The sequence below is a fragment of the Triticum dicoccoides genome, chromosome 3B (assembly GCF_002162155.2).
Source record: "Triticum dicoccoides isolate Atlit2015 ecotype Zavitan chromosome 3B, WEW_v2.0, whole genome shotgun sequence".
Classification (NCBI taxonomy): Eukaryota; Viridiplantae; Streptophyta; class Magnoliopsida; order Poales; family Poaceae; genus Triticum; species Triticum dicoccoides.
The window spans coordinates 805,431,802-805,452,209 of NC_041385.1; positions in this window are offsets into that span (position 1 = coordinate 805,431,802).

A 20,408-nucleotide genomic window follows, 5' to 3' on the forward strand; every position below is an offset into this window, starting at 1 on the left:
CATCTATGCTGTGATAATCCATGTATGCAACAACTGCTTATGCTTCACAACATACCTTGTGAAGCCTATCCTCCTAACTGCACTGTAGGGCATGTCACCAAAAGCTTCAGAATGGATTATTGACAGCGGATGCACTAATCATATGACTGGTGATCAAAGTCTTCTCATGGACTCAACCTTACGTCCATCCGACAAGAGTCAAATCACATTTGCTGACACTGGTAAAGGCAAAGTATTGGGTCTAGGTAGAGTTGCAATCTCAAAGGATCAACACATGGATAAAGTGATGCTTGTTGAATCCCTTGGATTCAACTTAATGTCTGTCTCAATGCTTTCTGACTTAAACATGATTGTGATATTTGGAAAATATCGTTGCCTTGTACTAATGGAATTTGACAAATCTCTAGTCTTTGAAGGGTATAGGAAAGGTGATCTATACATGGTAGATTTCTCAGCAGGTCCAAAACTTGCCGTATGTCTTCTTGCTAAAGCTTCAGAATGCTGGCTATGGCATCGAAGGCTGGGGCATGCAGGCATGAGGAACTTGCACACTCTCGTCAAGAAGAAGCATGTCATAGGCATCGAAGGTGTCAAGTTCAAGAAAGATCATCTGTGTGGTGCCTGCGAAGCTGGAAAGATGACAAGGGCCAAGCATCCTTCGAAGACAATCATGACAACATCTCAACCCTTCCAGCTGCTACACATGGACTTATTTGGACCTACCCACTACTCCACCCTCACAGCAACGGCGTGTCTCTATGGCTTCGTCATTGTTGATGACTACTCAAGATACACATGGGTGCACATAATTCTCAAGACTGAAGTACAAGATGTCTTCAGACGATTCGCCAATCGAGCAATGAACAACTATGGCGTCAAGATCAAGCATATCAAAAGTGATAACGGCACTGAATTCAAGAACACCGGGCTTGATCTTTATCTGGATACAATGTGAATCACTCATGAATTTTCTACTCCATACACACCACAGCAAAATGGCATTGTTGAGCGCAAAAACAGAACCCTTATTGAGATGGCTCGAACAATGCTTGACGAGTACAAGACACCAAGAAAGTTCTGGCCTAAAGCCATTGATACAGCTTGTCACATCATCAACCGTGTCTACATCCATAAGCTTCTGGGCAAAACATCCTATGAGCTCCTCACTGGCAAGAAGCCAAATGTCAGCTACTTCAGAGTCTTTGGTGCTAGATGTTGGATCAAGGATCCCCATCACAAGTCAAAATTTGAACCCAAAGCTCACGAAGGCTTCATGCTTGGCTATGGAAAGGATTCGCACTCTTACAGAGTCTTCAACCTCTTCCACTACAAAATCGTTGAAACAGTGGATGTGCGATTTGATGAAACCAATGGTTCACAAAGAGAAATTCTGCCAAGTACACTTGATGAAGCTCCTTCCTGTGAATCTATCAAGTTGATGGGAACTGGTGAGATCATGCCCTCTGAAGCACAGCCTGAAGAGGAACTTATCATTTCTGCACCAAACCAACCTGAAGACAATGCTCAGAACGAAGACAATACTTCCAATGATGACAATGATCAGCATGAGCAAGGTCTTCGTCCAGTTCATCCTCGTGTTGCAAATGAAGTACAAATTGAGAAGATAATTGACAGCATCAATGCGCCGGGTCCGCTTACTCGCTCAAGAGCAACACAACTAGCAAATTTCTGTGGGCACTTTTCATTTGTGTCAATATCAGAACCCAAGAAAGTTGCTGAAGCTTTTATGGAACCTGAATGGATTCAAGCCATGCAAGAAGAACTTCAATAGTTCAAGCTGAATAATGTTTGGGAACTTGTCAAGCGACCTGACCCTCGCAAGCATAACATTATTGGAACAAAGTGGATATATCGAAACAAGCAAGATGAGCATGGTCAAGTCGTTAGAAAAAAAACACGTCTTGTGGCTCAAGGATATACTCAAGTTGAAGGAATTGACTTCAATGAAACATTTGCTCCTGTTGCTAGGCTTGAAGACATTCGCATACTGCTAGCCTATGCAAATCATCACAACATCTTGCTATATCAAATGGATGTAAAGAGTGCATTTCTCAATGGCAAGATTGAAGAAGAAGTATATGTTGCACAACCACCTGGCTTTGAAGATCCAAAACATCCTGATATGGTGTACAAACTCAACAAAGCACTGTATGGCCTCAAACAAGCTCCTCGTGCCTGGTATGATACAATCAAAGACTTTCTGAAGAGCAAAGGCTTCAAACCTGGATCCCTCGATCCCACACTCTTCACGAAGACATATGATGGTGAATTGTTTGTGTGCCAAATATATGTGGATGACATAATCTTCTGATGCACCAACCAGAAGTACAGTGATGAGTTTGGGTACATGATGCAAGAGCAATATCAAATGTCCATGATGGGAGAGCTGAAGTTTTTCCTTGGTCTTCAAATTCGTCAGCAACGAAATGGCATCTTCATATCTCAAGAAAAATATCTCAAAGATTGCCTGAAGAAGTTCGGCATGCAAGATTGCAAAGGTTACACGACGCCAATGCCAGCCAAACATCATCTTGGTCCCGACGACAATGGTAAAGAGTTCAATCAAAAGGTATACCGTTCCATGATTGGTTCTTTACTTTACCTATGTGCATCTAGGCTAGATATTATGCTTAGTGTTTGCATGTGTGCTCGATTCCAAGCGGCACCAAAGGAATCACATCACTTAGCTGTGAAGCGAATTCTTAGATATTTGGCTTACACCCCAACACTCGGATTATGGTATCCAAAGGGCTCAAGGTTTGATCTGGTTGGATTCTCGGATGCTGATTATGCTGGTGACAAGGTGGATCGCAAGTCAACATCAGGCACATGTCATTTTCTTGGTCGATCACTTGTCTGTTGGTCTTCAAAGAAGTAGAACTGTGTATCACTCTCAACTGCTGAATCTGAATACATTGCTGCTGGATCCTGTTGTGCTCAGCTTCTGTGGATGAAGCAAACTCTCAAGGACTATGGCATCAATCTGAAGCAAGTCCCTCTCTTCTGTGACAATGAAAGTGCCATCAAGATTGCCAACAATCCAGTCCAGCACTCGAAGACAAAGCACATTGAAATACGTCATCACTTTCTCAGAGATCATGTTATGAAGAAAGATATAGATATCATGCACGTCAACACTGAAGAGCAACTGGCAGATATCTTCACAAAGCCCTTGGATGAGAAAAGGTTTTGTAAGTTACGGTGTGAGCTAAATATCTTGGAATCCTCGAATGTCCTGTGATCAGGCACACATCCTAACACTTATGCATGTTGATGACTTAGATGTGCAACACACAAAGTAATGTATATCTTCAATCAATGAAGATTTACACTCTCAGTGTGAATACATTAACATGGAATTTGACTTCGGAGCGCCACGATAATTGTGCACCGTGTCTGGGTCTAATACTTCCTATACGGTGGGTAACGCCACCACCAAATTTCTCTGTTTGAAGTATTTCTCTCATGGCGTTACTTTTGCAAAGACTTCACATTTGGTTTGTCTTCAGTTTTAATTTATCTTCATGATTTACTGCGCTATGATGATTTGATGGCATATATATATATATATATATATATATATATATATATATATATATATATATATATATACTAGCGTTCTGTCCTCTACAGCATTCACTTATAGCTATGTCTTCAAGTTGAATCTTTTGAACTAAGTGAATGTGATCGGACCCTAATCTCTCTATGCTTCCTATCTCAAACTCTATCTGTCCAAATCATATGTATTCTACTGAAACTGTCGAATGTCTTCTCTGCATCCTTCTCAGCAGAAGACACAGAGACAAAACATCAAGTCCTACTTAAATGAATCATCTAAATTGTCGATATCCGGAGAAGCCGGAACGAACATCCGACATACTTGGCGGGCGTGGGAACGTGGGACAACTCTAAATGTGTTGCATGCTTGCCACGTACCCTCAAATGTGAACCACCAGGGGCACCAGCGTAATTGCGCTGTGTCTCTCACCTACTTATAAATACTTGTCCCCTGCGGTAAAGAAATCCTTCTTCCACCTCTCCACCTCCGTCAAAACCCTAGCGCCACCGCTAGCTCGTGACGACGCCGGCGACGAAGCGCTTAGCTGCCGCGACTTCTCCGACGCCGTCCTCACGCCGGCCGCGGACATCGTCCTCCCCGCCGTCGCTGTAGGTGTCCTCCGTCGCCAAGTTAGGGCACGGTGGACTGAACTGCTCGGTCTCCTATTCTTCCCATCTAGCAGTTCGTCGTGCGGTAATTATAACTCTATTTTTACCACCTTTTTGATCTTCATAGATTCATCCTACTTACTGAAAGTGGTTTCTGCCTACTCAATGTTAGATCTATTCTATCTGCATCTCATAATGCCTAGTCTATTCACTTAGATTTCCTATCTAGTTTGATTCCTCACTTGTACTTATTCACGGATTGGTACAAATCTGGAACCAACACACCACATATAAGTGAATGTCTTTGCATCATGAGGTCAATGTGTTCAAACTGATTTATCTTCAAAATCTTCTGAGAATGCATATGACCTCTTCCCCTTCCCTCACATCTCTAATGCTGTCACAGGTACATGTCCGTGGGAGAATCCCTTGGTTCTCATAGTCTGCATTCGTTTGCAGAATACTTACAGCATCATATCAATTCTCCTGAAGCCAGTTCCTGCTTGACTAGCAAGCATAAATCTCTGAAGCCTTTGAACGTATTGAAGCCATTCAGCTTGAAGTTCATGGTTGCAGAAAAATCAGCAAGGAAGGGTGGCAGACAGCGTCGGGGGGGAACTTCGAAGGATCTTCCTGAGGATCTGGCAGAAATGTATAAAACAGATCCCGAAGAAGATTATAATCAGCGCAAGACTCGAATCCAATGGATTCGACACTATTGGGCTGAACAGTGGTATAAGTACAAGTTCGTCACCCAGGAGTACGCAGAGAAATATGCTATCAAGAGTCCTTGGGGAGATATTCTCTATCGAAGCCTTCCCCCCAAGAACAAAGCTGAAGCCATTGCGCAAGAATTCAATCCTTGCATGGTCCATGGGCCACAACCTGAAGAAGCCGACCCATCATCATTGCTCTGGTGTCGCAACGACAATCTCTTCAAGCGCAACTTCCAGTTTGCTATGTCTTCAGCAAAGGAAAACAAGAAGTCATGGGGATTAGACTTCAATCCTGGTCCCTCTGCTCCCCGTGAGGATGGGACACGTGAAGCTGATGAGAATAGAATTGGCCCCTTTGCAAACCTTGATGGTCTCATCTCCTACGTCTTGGTTCATGGTGCCAGAGTGGATCATCCCAACAATGATGCTGATTCTGATGAAGCCCCTGCTCCTACTCCAAGGCCGAAGAAGCCAAAGAAGGTTAAGGTTACATCATCAGCCGCAATTCCAAAAGCTTCTCGTGTGAAGCCATTGGCCACTGCACCTCCTGAAGCCAGTGTGCAGTCTGAAGATCAATCTCGTATCTCCAAGAAGACGGAGAAGAACAGACAAGTTGTCAGGCATACTGATCAAGCTCTGACTCCTGCTGCTATTCTGCCTGAAGAACCCATTGATCTATCAAGTGATGAAGATCTTGCAGATGATGGTCTTGAGCAGCTGATAAAGAGCAAGGAAGAAGCAGAAATCTTCAGCAATTTGCCTCTCTTTGATGTGGCCATCATCCACAATTTCATTGATGAGTGGTTCGACACCCCAAACGTCAGCTTTGAAGATTTACAGCTTCCAATTGGCCTCAGCGTCTCTTTCAATGGCGCCATTGCTTCTGAGCTGGCTCTCGCTCAACGAATCGTTGAGCTCAAGAACAAGATTGATTATGAGAAGACTCAATTCAAGAAGCATGTGGCCAAGCTAAGTGTTCAAGACGTCCGAAACTTTAAGGTCATGCTGCATGAGCTTAAAGAAGCTTTTCTGAAGAAGCGCCAAGAAGCTCAAGGCTCTCGTGAGCGCATGAAGAGTTTGGCTGATAAGTGTGTGCTCGCCTACAATGAGGCTGAGAAGCGCAAGTCACTTGGCCGTCCTGGCATTGACCCCAGGATGGCAGCAAAGAAAAAGAAGAAGCTTCCTGCTGATCAGCCTGCGCCTTCAAGCCAAGAAGCTCCACGCATTATCTTCCCAAGTAGCATGACTGGCTCGAAGCCAAAGGTCACCACAACCGCTTCAGAACAGAAGAAGACGAGGGCTGCAGAGGCAGAAGCCAGAAAGAGGAAGAATATCGAAGCCTCTGATGCCGCTCCCTCCAAGAAGAAGCGCAAGACCAAGAAGAATCGGGCTGCTCCCACAGAGCCCCTTTTTGTTGAACCCATCTCAGTGATTCATCCTGCATCAGCATCCCAAGAACTTCACATGACTGTTCATGAGCCTGCTTCCACAGAGGCTCCTGAAGCTGAAGATATTCCAGTAGCTGAACCCACCGCTGCTGAAGACATTGGTCATCATGACAATGTTGAAGATGATGAAGTTCTTCCTCAGATCGAATACAATGTGGTATCATCGCCTGTTCGTACGAACAGCGAACTCATCAGCATTGGTCGTCCTTTGACGCCAATTGCACAGGATGATTCATGGGCTGATCGCCCGCAAGAACAAGACTCCCCCAACACTCCCCAACAACAACACCAAGTCACAACATCCGTACAAGCTGAAGAGGATGAGGGCCTGCCCACTCCATCTCCAAAAGCGTCGCCAGTACTTCAAAGGCTTCGCAAAGGACCAAGGCCTCAAGCTCCTCTTCTGAGCGTTCCAGAAGGAGAAGTGCATCATCAACCTGTTGCACATCAAGTGTTTTCAGAAGCCACTTGTCGGTCTCAAAACTGGCGGATCTCGGGTAGGGGGTCTCAAGCAGTGCGTCTTAGGATCAATGGTAACAGGAGACAAGGGACACGATGTTTTACCCAGGTTCGGGCCCTCTTGATGGAGGTAAAACCCTACGTCCTGCTTGATTGATATTGATATTGTGGATGTTTACAAGAGTGGATCTACCACGAGATCAAGGAGGCTAAACCCTAGAAGCTAGCCTATGGTATGATTGTTGTTGTATATCTATCGACTAGCCTGGCCTCGGTTTATATAATGCACCAGAGGCCTAAGATAACAAGAGTTCTAGCCGAATACGCCAGTGGGGGAGGAGTCCTTGTCTTGATCGCCAAGTCTTGTGGAATCTTCCTTGTATGCGGCAACTGTCCGGACTGGCCCATGAGTATACGGCCATGGGGATCCTCGGCCCAATCCAACTGACCGGGAGACGACGTGGTGAGTACCCCCTAGTCCAGGACACCGTCAGTAGCCCCCTGAACCGGTCTTCAAGTTGGGAACGCTCCTCGATTCTTCTGAACTGTTCTTCATCTTCGGTCGCCGGTCTTGAAAACTGGTTCAACAAATCTTCTCATCTTCTATCTTGAGGATCGCTGAAATGCATTCGACGAGTTTACGCGTTGGGTATCCGAGGAGCCCCTTTAAGTTTACGGCCTTTATCAATGCCTTGTTATTTTATTGCCATGCCTCGGGTTTGAAGTTGTTCCCGGGTGGCAACATCCTCTTGTGTCCGAGCTCCAACGCCGGACTGCATTCGAGGTATCCTTTGCAGCCGAGCACCAATGCCGGACTGCTTCCCAGCTCTAACGTCGGACTATGTATCCGAGCTCCAACGCCGGATGGTATCCGAGCTCTAACACCGGACTATGTATCCGAGCTCCAATGCCGGACGGTATCCGAGCTCCAACGTCGGACGGTATCCGAGCTCCAACGCCGGACTATGTATCCGAGCTCCAACGTCGGACTGTGTATCCGAGCTCCAATGCCGGACTGTATCCAAGATGTCATAGATCATCTTGGTCCAAAAAAGTTGAAGGAGTTTAGCCGAGCTTAATGCCGGAAATGCCCTCTATGGAGCCAGCCACTAGCGCCCGAGCTTTATGCCGGATTGCTTCCGAGGTGGTGCACCACCCCGAATGTGGGCCAATTTTTGTCAATATTTTTGATTGGTGCCAGTAGCCCTCAAGGTGGGTATCGGTCTAAAACCCGAGATACACATGAAGGATGATATAAGACCGCTGATCCCCGTAGCTGCTGAGACTCAGGTTGATTTGCAAAATCGGTCTGAGGATCAAGTCCTAGCTCGGCAGAATACTTCGAGACACAAAAAGCGGCGCGCTCAGTCCTCGAGACTCAGGTTGGGTGCGGCCGACCAACCTGAGGATCAAAATCTCCTCGGAAACTGTATTGCACTTAAAATTTTCTGCATAGAACAGGCAATGCAGTAGCCCCCGAGACACTGGCCGGGTGGCAACACCAGATCAGGGGATTGATGTGCCCCTTTAATATTTGTAAATAATAAGCCCGAAGCCCAGTAGCCCCTGAGCCTTAAGGCGGGCACGGGAGGCTGAATTAAGGATCGATATCCATAGTAAAATCACAAATTATGTGTAATGACTCTATGTATCCAAGTACTTTACATCATTAATGCTCGGATCCGCATTGTACAAAACTTTGTTGACCGACCATCGGCTTCCACCTCCTCGGCCAATAGCCGAGGAGTGTTTGTCCTTCTTTATAAAGCCTTTATGAGGGCAAAGATTTACAACAAACAAGGCAATCTGGCCATACGGTTTTATAAACAAAGGTACGCGGAGAGACATGTTATATTACTGTTTAACAGAAGAAATGTCTTCCAGAGAAAATATTCCCGCTATCGGTTCCTTTCTAAGGTACGCGGGTTGTCATGCTAAGCATGATCATGAAACCTCTGCTCCAATGTAAGAGCAAAATATCGAGGATTTAGTTTGGGAGGCCAGTTAATAGCCCCCGATAGTGTTCGGCGACAGTCGAGGTCAAGCCCGAAACACTTCGGCCAATGAATGGCCCGTCATTTAATATAGTCATCGGATCGCTGACCAGTTTACACCTATTGTGACAGTCAATTTTCGGCTTTCTCCACTGAGGTGCTTGACCCTGCGAGCTGGAAGCACAATCGCAGTGGTTCTCCCTTTGCACACCTAGCCGAACAAAGCGGAACGTAGGAGGCAAGCGCGGGAGCCGGGCAACCCAACTATTGACCGAAGACACAATTCGAAACTGATGCATATATAGCAATATCCAATAATGTTTTTGCCGAATCTCAAAAGGTGTCCGGCGTTGCACTGCGAGACTTGTGCTGAAAACACACAAATAGTTAGAAGTGCCAAAAGCTTGGAAAACCAAAAAATGTCAGTAAAAACATGACGTCCGAAGAAGATCAAGTGTTCGGTGCCAATCCGAAAATTGGACTTTAGAAAAAAGTGCTTCTGCCGTGCTTTAACTTTGCAACGACTAAGAAGAAAAACACTTAGTATGAAACGGCTCAAATAAACATAAGAGCCCCCAAGCGACTTGGGTAAAAGTTGACTATAAAATGTAAGGTGACATGTAGAATGCCTTCTAGCCGGATTGTAGATCGTTCATCGTAGCGGACCTTTTCACTTCAACCTCTGGACCCAATAGTCCGGAGTGTGTCCGAATACCCTCGCGGTTATAAAAACCGAGGCATGCGTGGAGACCAGGCATAGGGGTCATTAGTGCTTTATCAGACAAGTGCCCAACTAGTTATGTTATATTACATGGTTAGTAAGAAACATCTTCCAGGGAGAATAGTTCTGTTAGGGGTTCCTTTCCCTGGGAGGCGGCCCTAAAGTGCATGTCCGGACTGCGAAAAGAGCAGAAAAACATCTGGGGGAAGGTAAATAAATAGGTAAGAAATCATCTTTTAGTTCATCGACCGAGTATTCCCTTAAGAACACTAGCTTTCGGCTTCACCCATTCTGAGGTACACATCCGGCTGACCCGGCAGTAACAATCGCAGAGGTGCTCCCTTTACCACCTAGCCGAACAATCGGGAACGTAGGGGTAAGCACAGGAGCCAGGCAACCCAGCTTGGCCAAAACTTAAGTCATATCGATGCATATAATGGTGAATAAAAGGTACATGCGGAAGTGTGACACATGTGTTGGGCATAAAGCCCGAATTAATAAGCTTCTGTTAAAGAAGCCCCCATGTATAATGAGCGCGGGTAGCGCATCAAGTGTGTGCGAACAAAGTTTCGACAAGGAAGATAAGCAACTTTTTCCCGAGAAAGTATAATGCTTGGTCGAACCGAACACAAGTTAGAAATTTTAAAACTTTGGGCATGAAGGCAACTTAGCTGGTTAATGTGTTCGTTATTGACGATGCGGTCCGAGCTTGATGCGGGACAAGGTTCCATCCCCCAAGCCTGTCCCGAGGTGGCGGAGCAAAGAGCTCGGCCCTGTGAAGTGGTGACATAGCATGGTCAATGCAGGACGGCAGAGTGATGCCGAAATCCCTGGCATGGGGTAATGAAGTGTTGACGAAGCAACCCCGTCCAGCCGAGGTGACGTCAAAGGATATAGTCCGGCTGGATCATTTTCATGTGCACAAAAAATAGTGCAAACCAGAGATAATAGTAAAAAAAAATCGTTGCATAATAAATAATTTATGCAAAGTGAGTAATAAAAGAAATATGGCCTGGCGCCGAAGTCGATGTCGATGCAGGTCGTCGGCGTAATGCAATAAAGGCGTGGCAAAGCCTGGATTCACAGGTCGGTCCGAGTTCCGGATGCGGCGTTCACCGGACTATGTACGGAAACTGACCGAACCATCATGCGACCGTCGATAATGCGGCCAGTATTTGATAGACTTGTGTACATATGATGGACTAACCAGAGTAATAATTCCTTGGGAAAAATTAACCCAAACAAGCAAAAAGAAATACTAGGATTAATAGCACCTGGTTTATTTGTTGTAGCAATCCAAAGGAAGGTGATTCCCAAAATTGGGACTCGATCCGCGCGCCCATTGCCTAGTCGGCTAGTGACGCCGAAGTGTCCGGAGTAGGTTGATGAAGAGATGGCGAAGCCCCCGGTCCAGCCGAGATGTCGAAGTAGATCGGCGTGATGGACACCAGCTTGAAGAAGCAATAGTGCGGCCCTGCCGATGCAGGTCGTGACGTGGTCGATGCCGGCCTGATGAAGCGACCGTGCGGCGATGCCGGTATGCCCTCTCCGTGTAATCCGTGGGGCGGCGATGTTGGTGATGATTTATCCTTCGCGATACCGGACTCTCGTTCGGCTTGCCGAGATGATGATCCGAAGAAATTGAGCTCGGCTCAACAAAGCGACGACGTGTCTAACGCAGGTCGGCCGCCGTGGAGTGATGTTGTCGGGCTGGTTTGACACCGGCGCGACGGTGAAGTTCGTATTGCAAGAATACTTTCAATACTACTGGGATGTGTTTGAGAATAAAACACAACACCCCATACGAAAACTTCCTTCAAAAAGGATGTCCGAGATCCCGTTCATAAAGAAGATGAATTCGGGTCGGATTTGTTCTCGCGCAGAAAACAGATCCAAAAAGTGATGCACCAATCGAAAGTTTCCCGGAGTTTGGACGGTCGGATCGAGCTGAACTTTTGGCAGGTGGTAGATATGGGAATTCCGCAGTAAATCAACGGTTGGATCCTCCAAAGGACATCCGAGCTAGATGCTGGATACCACACCCTAAACTCGTCCGGATTCTCGTCCGGATTCAACAGGGCTCCGGTATATCGGAGATTGCTGGAGATTCCTCCATCGGAACTCGAAGAAATTTTTGCAGGGTTGTTGTAGACTTAATTCCGCATAATTCCACCGAAGTAATCGTTTAAGCGACACTCGAGGAGGCGGTGGCGGCGGATACAAGTTTGTTGTCCAGAAAAACAGCACGGTCGCCTGAGGGCAATGTTGACGTTGAGCCCCCGAGCTCCATGGATGACTCCTCCATGATCTTGATAGAGATCGGAGTTGGTGTTGATGAAGGCCTTCATCCGAACATGACGATCGGAGGTAGGGCGCAGTCCTCGGTCAAGCCAAGGGGACCAGTCGAGCTGGTGACGAAGAAGCCGACGTAGCAGTTGACCTGCAGTCGAGCCATTGATGCTTTCGCCGATCACATAGCGGAACTCTCAATGAAAGCACCAATGTCGGTGTCAAAACCGGCGGATCTCGGGTAGGGGGTCCCAAGCAGTGCGTATTAGGATCAATGGTAACAGGAGACAAGGGACACGATGTTTTACCCAGGTTCGGGCCTTCTTGATGGAGGTAAAACCCTACGTCCTGCTTGATTGATATTGATATTGTGGATGTTTACAAGAGTGGATCTACCACGAGATCAAGGAGGCTAAACCCTAGAAGCTATCCTATGGTATGATTGTTGTTGTATATCTATCGAGTAGCCTGGCCTCGGTTTATATAATGCACCAGAGGCCTAGGATAACAACAGTTCTAGCCGAATACGCCAGTGGGGGAGGAGTTCTTGTCTTGATCGCCAAGTCTTGTGGAATCTTCCTTGTATGCGGCAACTGTCCGGACTGGCCCATGAGTATACGGCCATGGGGATTCTCGGCCCAATCCAACTGATCGGGAGACGACGTGGTGAGTACCCCCTAGTCCAGGACACCGTCACCACTCCTGCTGTGAATGTCTCTACGTCTGAAGCACCTGCTGCTGAAGACAATCCGGCTGCATCAGCCGATGAAGAACGTCAAGAAGAACGTGTCTCTACTCCCCCATTCCTAAAGAAATAGTTTATGAAGTGAACGTGTCAATGCCTGACCCTCCAGCTCCTCAAGTGGAGGTTGAAAATCCTGAAGCTGCCACAACCAACGCAAGTGAAGCCGATGACATTGTCATGGATGAAGCTAATGTGGAGCTTGCAACAACCAATGTGCCTGAAGCTAATGCGGCCACTGCACCTGAAGCTAGTGAGGCTACTGCTTCTGAAGCACCTGTTGTGCAGCCTGAAGCCTCAGTTGCTGCCACTACTCCTGTTCCGCCACCAAGGCCCTATACAATTGAGCAGGCATATAACCACGGAGAGCTAACAACAGTCAGATGGCCCGTTCTGGTCCCTCCGCCTAATGTCTCTGGTCCTCAATTTGACTATCATGTTGAGCATAGGCCTCAAGTCTAGAAGCCCAAGCCAAGACTGCCAAGGTTTCCTAGTACTGCCACCGCTGTCGGGTCTTTCAATGCTAATGGCTTCAAGAGCCAAAACACATTCTTTGATAGCTCGAAGAACCCCTACACGAAGCCAAGAATTGCATCAGATCGGTTCTGGAGTCATCAACAGCGAAGCTATTACTCCTGTGTTCTGTATCATCAAGGGCGCATCTTCCCTCATATGCGCCTCGACACTGAAGCCATTACTGGACTCCCCTGCTTAGAAGAAGCACTTGACTGCTTTCGTGATGCTGGGCTGCTCAGTTTTGTCACAGATAAAGAACACTGGAATGAAGAACTATTGCTTCAATTCTATGCCACATTGCACATTCGCGGCTACAACAGAGATACGAAGACTTGGGTTCTCGAGTGGATGATCGGAAACGTTCATCATGAAGCCAAAGCTATGGATATCATCGAGCTTATAGGCCTGTCCACTCCCGGAGAACTCTATGAACCTGGCTGTCAACATCATCGCAATGCCCTGGAAAGCATCTTTCATAGGCCTGAACCCAATATGAGTCACATGCTGAGCATGATGAAGCCTTTGCCCCGTGATGCTGAATATCCAACAGAGTTCTTTGTTGAAGACCTTGAGTATCTGCCACGCACCATATATCACATCATGAGGCGGACTCTATGGCCTATCAAAGGACATTCATCAGTGGCAAAGCTTGAAGGAGCTATGAAGACTTTGATCTTCTACATTTTCAATGGCATCAGCTTCAATGCACAAGATTTCTTCATCAGACAACTTGCTGCCTCCGGGTCTGATCTCTTTGGTCTGAAGTTTTATGCTCCATGGGTCATGCGCCTCATAAAGCGACACTCTACTATCAACTATCAACCTTTTGCTCGCAATCATGTGATGTTTCTACCTGAGGTTGATATGTCAGTTGAAGCTATATATCCTGACCCAGCCAAGAAGCCTCTTTGTCTTCAGAATGCCGAGCACCAAAGCTTCACTCAACCCATTGAAGGTGTTCAAGCAGCTACACGAATCTATCCATTGGCTGGAAATACTCGTCTGCCTCATCGAGCACCTACTGAAGCCACTGAAAGCACCATTGCCCAAAGGCCTCGGAAGCATTCTCGCGTTCTCAATGATAGAGAACTTCTTGTGGCCCTTCATCAGAAACAGGATAAACATCACTTCTGGCTCAAGAGACAGATGCAAAGCCTCTTGGTGGATGTCAATCGCATTCGCAACCTTGCCACCAAGAATGCCTTTGTTGCTCACGAAACTTGCCGGCGATCATGGAAGAGTTTGACCCTGCTTAGTGCTGAAGCGGATCTTCAAGACGATGGCTTCAATGAAAGATTTCAGTTTGACTCCACTCCTCCACGGAATGCTGTCTTACGAAGAACTCCATCTCTTGAAGACTCTGAATATTCTTCCTCCGCGGCAACGGTAAATGCCAGAGTGATCAATGATGAAGATGATGCTACTTCGCCACCTCCTACTACTACTGCGCGCATCGACACTGCACCAAGTTCATCTGCACCGCCACCCAACGACAACAACCCTTCTGCTTTGCCTACTCATCAAGAAGACGAGTAGATGCTCTATGTCTTCAAACCTTTTTGGTCATTCCTGACAAAAGGGGGAGAAGCGTATGAGTTGATAGTCTTCAAGCGGGTTCATATGGGCGGTTGCGTTATATTTTGCCTCGTGCTTACAACTCTTGCATTTTGAAACATTTGGTTCTATGAGTTGTAACACTTAAACTTGATGGTCGTCTGCTACTTATTTGCATTTCCATGTGCGATGATAACTTCCGCACTTACATCATCCTGCAGACGTCCATTTTTCATTATGCATGTCATCCTATATGCTATATCATTTCATGCATGATGAATTATCTGCATAAGTTGAAGTGGATCTCCACAAGTACAACCTGCCATGTGCATTTGCATTCCAAAAGCAAAATCATTTATATGCACATCTTCAGGGGGAGCCCTTGCTACTTATGAAGACAAATTCCTATCCTTTACAATTTCACATATTTTATCCCCGTTGAAAACTTCAACCAGTTTGTCATCAATCACCAAAAAGGGGGAGATGGTAAGTGCATCTAGTGCCATCCCTAGTTGGTTTTGGAGTATTGAATACAAAGTTGGTTGAGGGACTAATGCGTTTGTGAGAATTGCAGGATAACGCAGGTAGTGTCCCTCATTGATTCGGTTTACGTACCGGAGATGACCCCTAAAAATGTTTGAAGACATTGACAACAATGGTGGTATGAGAAGATATTCATATTGAAGACTATGACATGAGAAGACATTGCGTGAAGACTATGGAGCACGAAGACTGTGTGGTTTCGTTGTTTCCTTTTCTTCTTTGTTGAGTCATAGGAACCACCAAGGTTGTCAGAATCGCGATTTTGAATCGCATCGGAGCTCCGATGGTAGGATCGCAAATTGTAGAATCTTCACTATCAGGATCGTAGAAACATAGATTCTATGAACTAAAATCGTAGAATCATAGGGGTTAGTTTGGATCGCAAAGTCGTAGAATCGTATAACAGAATCGCGATTCTGACAACCTTGGGAACCACCGTACTGTTAAGTGGGGTCCAAGTGAACTAAGTCAGAGTGACTGAAGTGATGCTCAACCCAAATCCTATGTCTTCGAGCAAAGACAATGAGAGCAAATCTTATCCAGAGTTGGATGAGTCAGCTTTGCTTGTAGCCCAAGTAAAGTTGCCGTGTGTGTTTGAAATCTGACCGTTGGAACACGTGTTAGTTCCTTAGTGACCCAGGGTCATTTCGGACAAATCAGGTCGGGTTGCCTAGTGGCTATAAATAGCCCACCCCCTACACCATAAATTGGTGGCTGCTCAAAGTTAGTATACGGCTTTTGTCGTTTGAGAGCAACCCACCTCGAAGCATTTGAGAGAGAGAAATCCTTGCGAGGACAAAGCCCAAACACCCAGAGCCAAAGAGTGTTAGGCATCACTGAAGTCTTTCTGTCTGTGTGACCTGAAGACTTATTACACTTGAGGACTGTGTATCCTCCAGCCGGTTAGGCGTCGCATTCTGAGCATCCAAGAGTCATTGTGGATTGCCTGGTGAACAAAGTCTGTGAAGGTTTGGAAGTCTACCTTGAAGACTTACCAGAGTGATTGGGCGAGGACTAAGTGACCTTAGCTCAAGGGGAATAAGGTGAAGACACGGTCTTCTGAGTTTAATCTCAGCCTCCCTAACCAGACGTACAGTTGTCACAGCAATTGGAACTGGTCCAACAAATCCTGTGTCTTCAACAAGCAACTGGTTCTATCTCTTCCCTCCTTTACTTTGAGTTTGTCTTCGTGAAGTCATTGCTTATCGTCTTATCTGATTGACTTCATTGCTTGACTACTATTGTTGATTGGCTTCATACTATCTTCCATCCTGATCCTACTACCTAGCTGCTATTAATCTTCGAACGTTAATGCTATTGCATACTTGATTATGGCTTGCTTGTTGTAGTTTATCTTCCGCTGCATATCAATTAGGTTGTTTCTATTGTTTGTCTTCGAAACTTCCATGTTTTGAAGACTTTCATAAAAATCGCCTATTCACCCCCCCTCTAGTCGATAACTAGCACTTTCAGTTAGCATGACGGCGTGTTGACGGTGATGATGAAGTTAACGGCGCAGGGCTTCGCCTAAGAACTATGTCGATATGACCAAGGTGGAAATCTATGGAGGGGGGCACCACGCACGGCTAAAAGATCAACTTGATCAACTTGTGTGTCTATGGGGTGCCCCCTTCCCCTGTATATAAAGGAGTGGAGGAGGGGAGGGCCGGCCCTCTATGGCACGCCCAACGGGGGGAGTCCTACTCCCAGTTGGAGTAGGTTTTTCCCCGTTCCCTAGTTGGAGTAGGAGAAGAAGGAAGAGGGAGAGGGAGATAAGGAAAGGGGGGCCGGCCCCCTTCCCAATTTGGATTGGGCTTGGGGTGGGGGCCTGCCTTGGCCTCCTCCTCCTCTCTTCCACCATGGCCCATTAAGGCCCATTGACTCCCCGGGGGGTTCCGGTAACCTCTCGGTACTCCGGAAAAATGCCCGAACCACTCGGAACCTTTCCGGTGTCCAACATAGCCTTAAAATATATCAATCTTTATGTATTGACCATTTCGAGACTCCTCGTCATGCCGTGATCACATCTGGGACTCCGAACAACCTTCGGTGCATTATATCACATAAACTCATAATACCAATCGTCATCGAACGTTAAGCGTGCGGACCCTACGGGTTCGAGAACTATGTAGACATGACTAAGCACATCTCCGTTCAATAACCGATAGCGGAACCTGGATGCTCATATTGGTTCCTACATATTCTACGAAGATCTTTATTGGTCAAACCGCATAACAACATATGTTGTTCCCTTTGTCATCGGTATGTTACTTGCCCGAGATTCGATCGTCGGTATTTCTATACCTAGTTCAATCTCATTACCAGCAAGTCTCTTTACTCGTTCTGTAATACTTCATCCCGCAACTAACTCATTAGTCACAATGTTGCAAGGCTTATAGTGATGAGTATTACCGAGAGGGCCCAGAGATACCTTCCGAAACACGGAGTGACAAATCCTAATCTCGATATATGCCAACCCAACAAACACCTTCAGGGACACCTGTAGAGCACCTTTATAATCACCCATTTACGTTGTGACGTTTGGTAGCACACAAAGTGTTCCTCCAGTATTCAGGAGTTGCATAATCTCATAGTCTGAGGAACTTGTATAAGTCAAGAAGAAAGCAGTAGCAATGAAACTGACACGATCAAAATGCTAAGCTAATGGATGGGTCATGTCCATACATCATTCTCCTAATGATATGATCCCGTTCATCAAATGACCACACATGTCTATGGTTAGGAAACATAACCATCTTTGATTAACGAGCTAGTTAAGTAGAGGCATACTAGGGACTATATGTTTTGTCTATGTATCCACACATGTACTAAGTTTCCGGTTAATACAACTGTAGCATGAATAATAAAAATTTATCATGAATTAAGGGAATAAATAATAACTTTATTATTGCCTCTAGGGCATATTTCCTCCAGTCTCCCACTTGCATTAGAGTCAATAATCTAGATTACATACTAATGATTCTAACACCCATGGAGCTTTGGTGCTGATCATGTTTTGCTCGTGGAAGAGGCTTAGTCAACGGGTCTGCAACATTCAGATCCGTGTGTATCTTGCAAATCTCTATGTCCCCCTCTGACACTTGATGACGGATGGAATTGAAGCGTCTCTTGATGTGCTTGGTTCTCTTGTGAAATCTAGATTCCTTTGCCAAGACAATTGCACCAGTATTATCACAAAAGATTTTCATTGGACCCGATGCACTAGGTATGACACCTAGATCGGATATGAACTCCTTCATCCAAACTCGTTCATTTGCTACTTCCAAAGCAGCAATGTACTCCACTTCACATGTAGATCCCGCCACGACGCTTTGCTTGGAACTTCACCAACTGACAGCTCCTCTATTCAATAAAAATACGTATCCGGTTTGTGACTTAGAGTCATCCGGATTAGTGTCAAAGCTTGCATCAACGTAACCGTTTACGACGAGCTCTTTTTCACCTCCATAAGCGAGAAACATATCCTTAGTCCTTTTCAGGTATTTCAGGATGTTCTTGACCGCTGTCCAGTGCTCCACTCCAGGATTACTTTGGTACCTCCCTGCTATGCTTATAGGAAGGCACACATCAAGTCTGGTAGACAACATTGCATACATGATAGAACCTATGGCTGAAGCATAGGGAATGACTTTCATTTTCTCTCTATCTTCTGCAGTGGTCGGGCATTGAGTCTAACTCAACTTCACACCTTGTAACACAGGCAAGAACCCTTTCTTTGACTGATCCATTTTGAACTTCTTCAAAACTTTATCAAGGTATGTGCTTTGTGAAAGTCCAAGTAAGTGTCTTGATCTATCTCTATAGATCTTGATGCCCAATACGTAAGCAGCTTCTCCGAGGTCTTTCATAGAAAAACTCTTATTCAGGTATCCCTTTATGCTAATTTTATATCATTTCCAATCAATAATATGTCATCCACATATAATATTAGAAATGCTACAGAGCTCCCACTCACTTTCTTGTAAATACAGGCTTCTCCAAAAGTCTGTATAAAACCATATGCTTTGATTACACTATCAAAGCGTTTATTCCAACTCCGAGAGGCTTGCACCAGTCCATAAATGGATCACTGGAGCTTGCACACTTTGTTAGCACCCTTTGGATCGACAAAACCTTTTGGTTGCATCATATACAACTCTTCTTCCAGAAATCCATTCAGGAATGTAGTTTTGACATCCATTTGCAAAATTTCACAATCATAAAATGCAGCAATTGCTAACATGATTCGGACATACTTAAGCATCGCTACGTGTGAGAAAGTCTCATCGTAGTCAACTCCTTGAACTTGTCGAAAACCTTTTGCAACAAGTCGGGCTTTGTAAACAGTAATAGTAACATCTGCATCGGTCTTCTTCTTAAAGATCCATTTATTTTCTATGGCTTACCGATCATCAGGCAAGTCCACCAAAGTCCACACTTTGTTCTCATATATGGATCCCATCTCAGATTTCATGGCCTCAAGCCATTTCGCGGAATCTGGGCTCATCATCACTTCCTCATAGTTTGTAGGTTCATCATGGTCCAGTAACATGACTTCCAGAATAGGATTACCGTACCACTCTGGTGCAGATCTTATTCTGGAAGACCTACGATGTTCGGTACTAACTTGATCTGAAGCTTCATGATCATCATCATTAGCTTCCTCACTAATTGGTGTAGGAATCACGGGAACTGATTTCTGTGATGAACTACTTTCTAATAAGGGAGAAGGTACAACTACCTCATCAAGTTCTACTTTCCTCTCACTCACTTCTTTCGAGAGAAACTCCTTCTCCAGAAAGGATCCATTCTTAGCAACAAAGATTTTGCCTTCGGATCTGTGATAGAAGGTGTACCCAACAGTTTCCTTTGGGTATCCTATGAAGACGCACTTCTTTGATTTGGGTTCGAGCTTATCAGGTTGAAGCTTTTTCACATAAGCATCGCAGCCCCAAACTTTAAGAAATGACAACTTTGGTTCCTTGCCAAACCATCACTAGTAGAAAAGGGGGCATTTGTCCCAGTTCGTAAGGGCCTTTAGTCCCGGTTCTTGAACCGGGACTAAAGGGTCGTTACTAATGCCTCCCCCCTTTGGTCCCGATTCTAACATGAACCGGGAGAGATGTGCCTCCATGTGGCCGGTGCGCCGAGCCCAGGCAGGAGGTCCTTTGGTCCCGGTTGGTGGCACCAACCGGGACCAAAAGGCATCCACGCGTCAGCATTTCAGTGCCCGGGTTT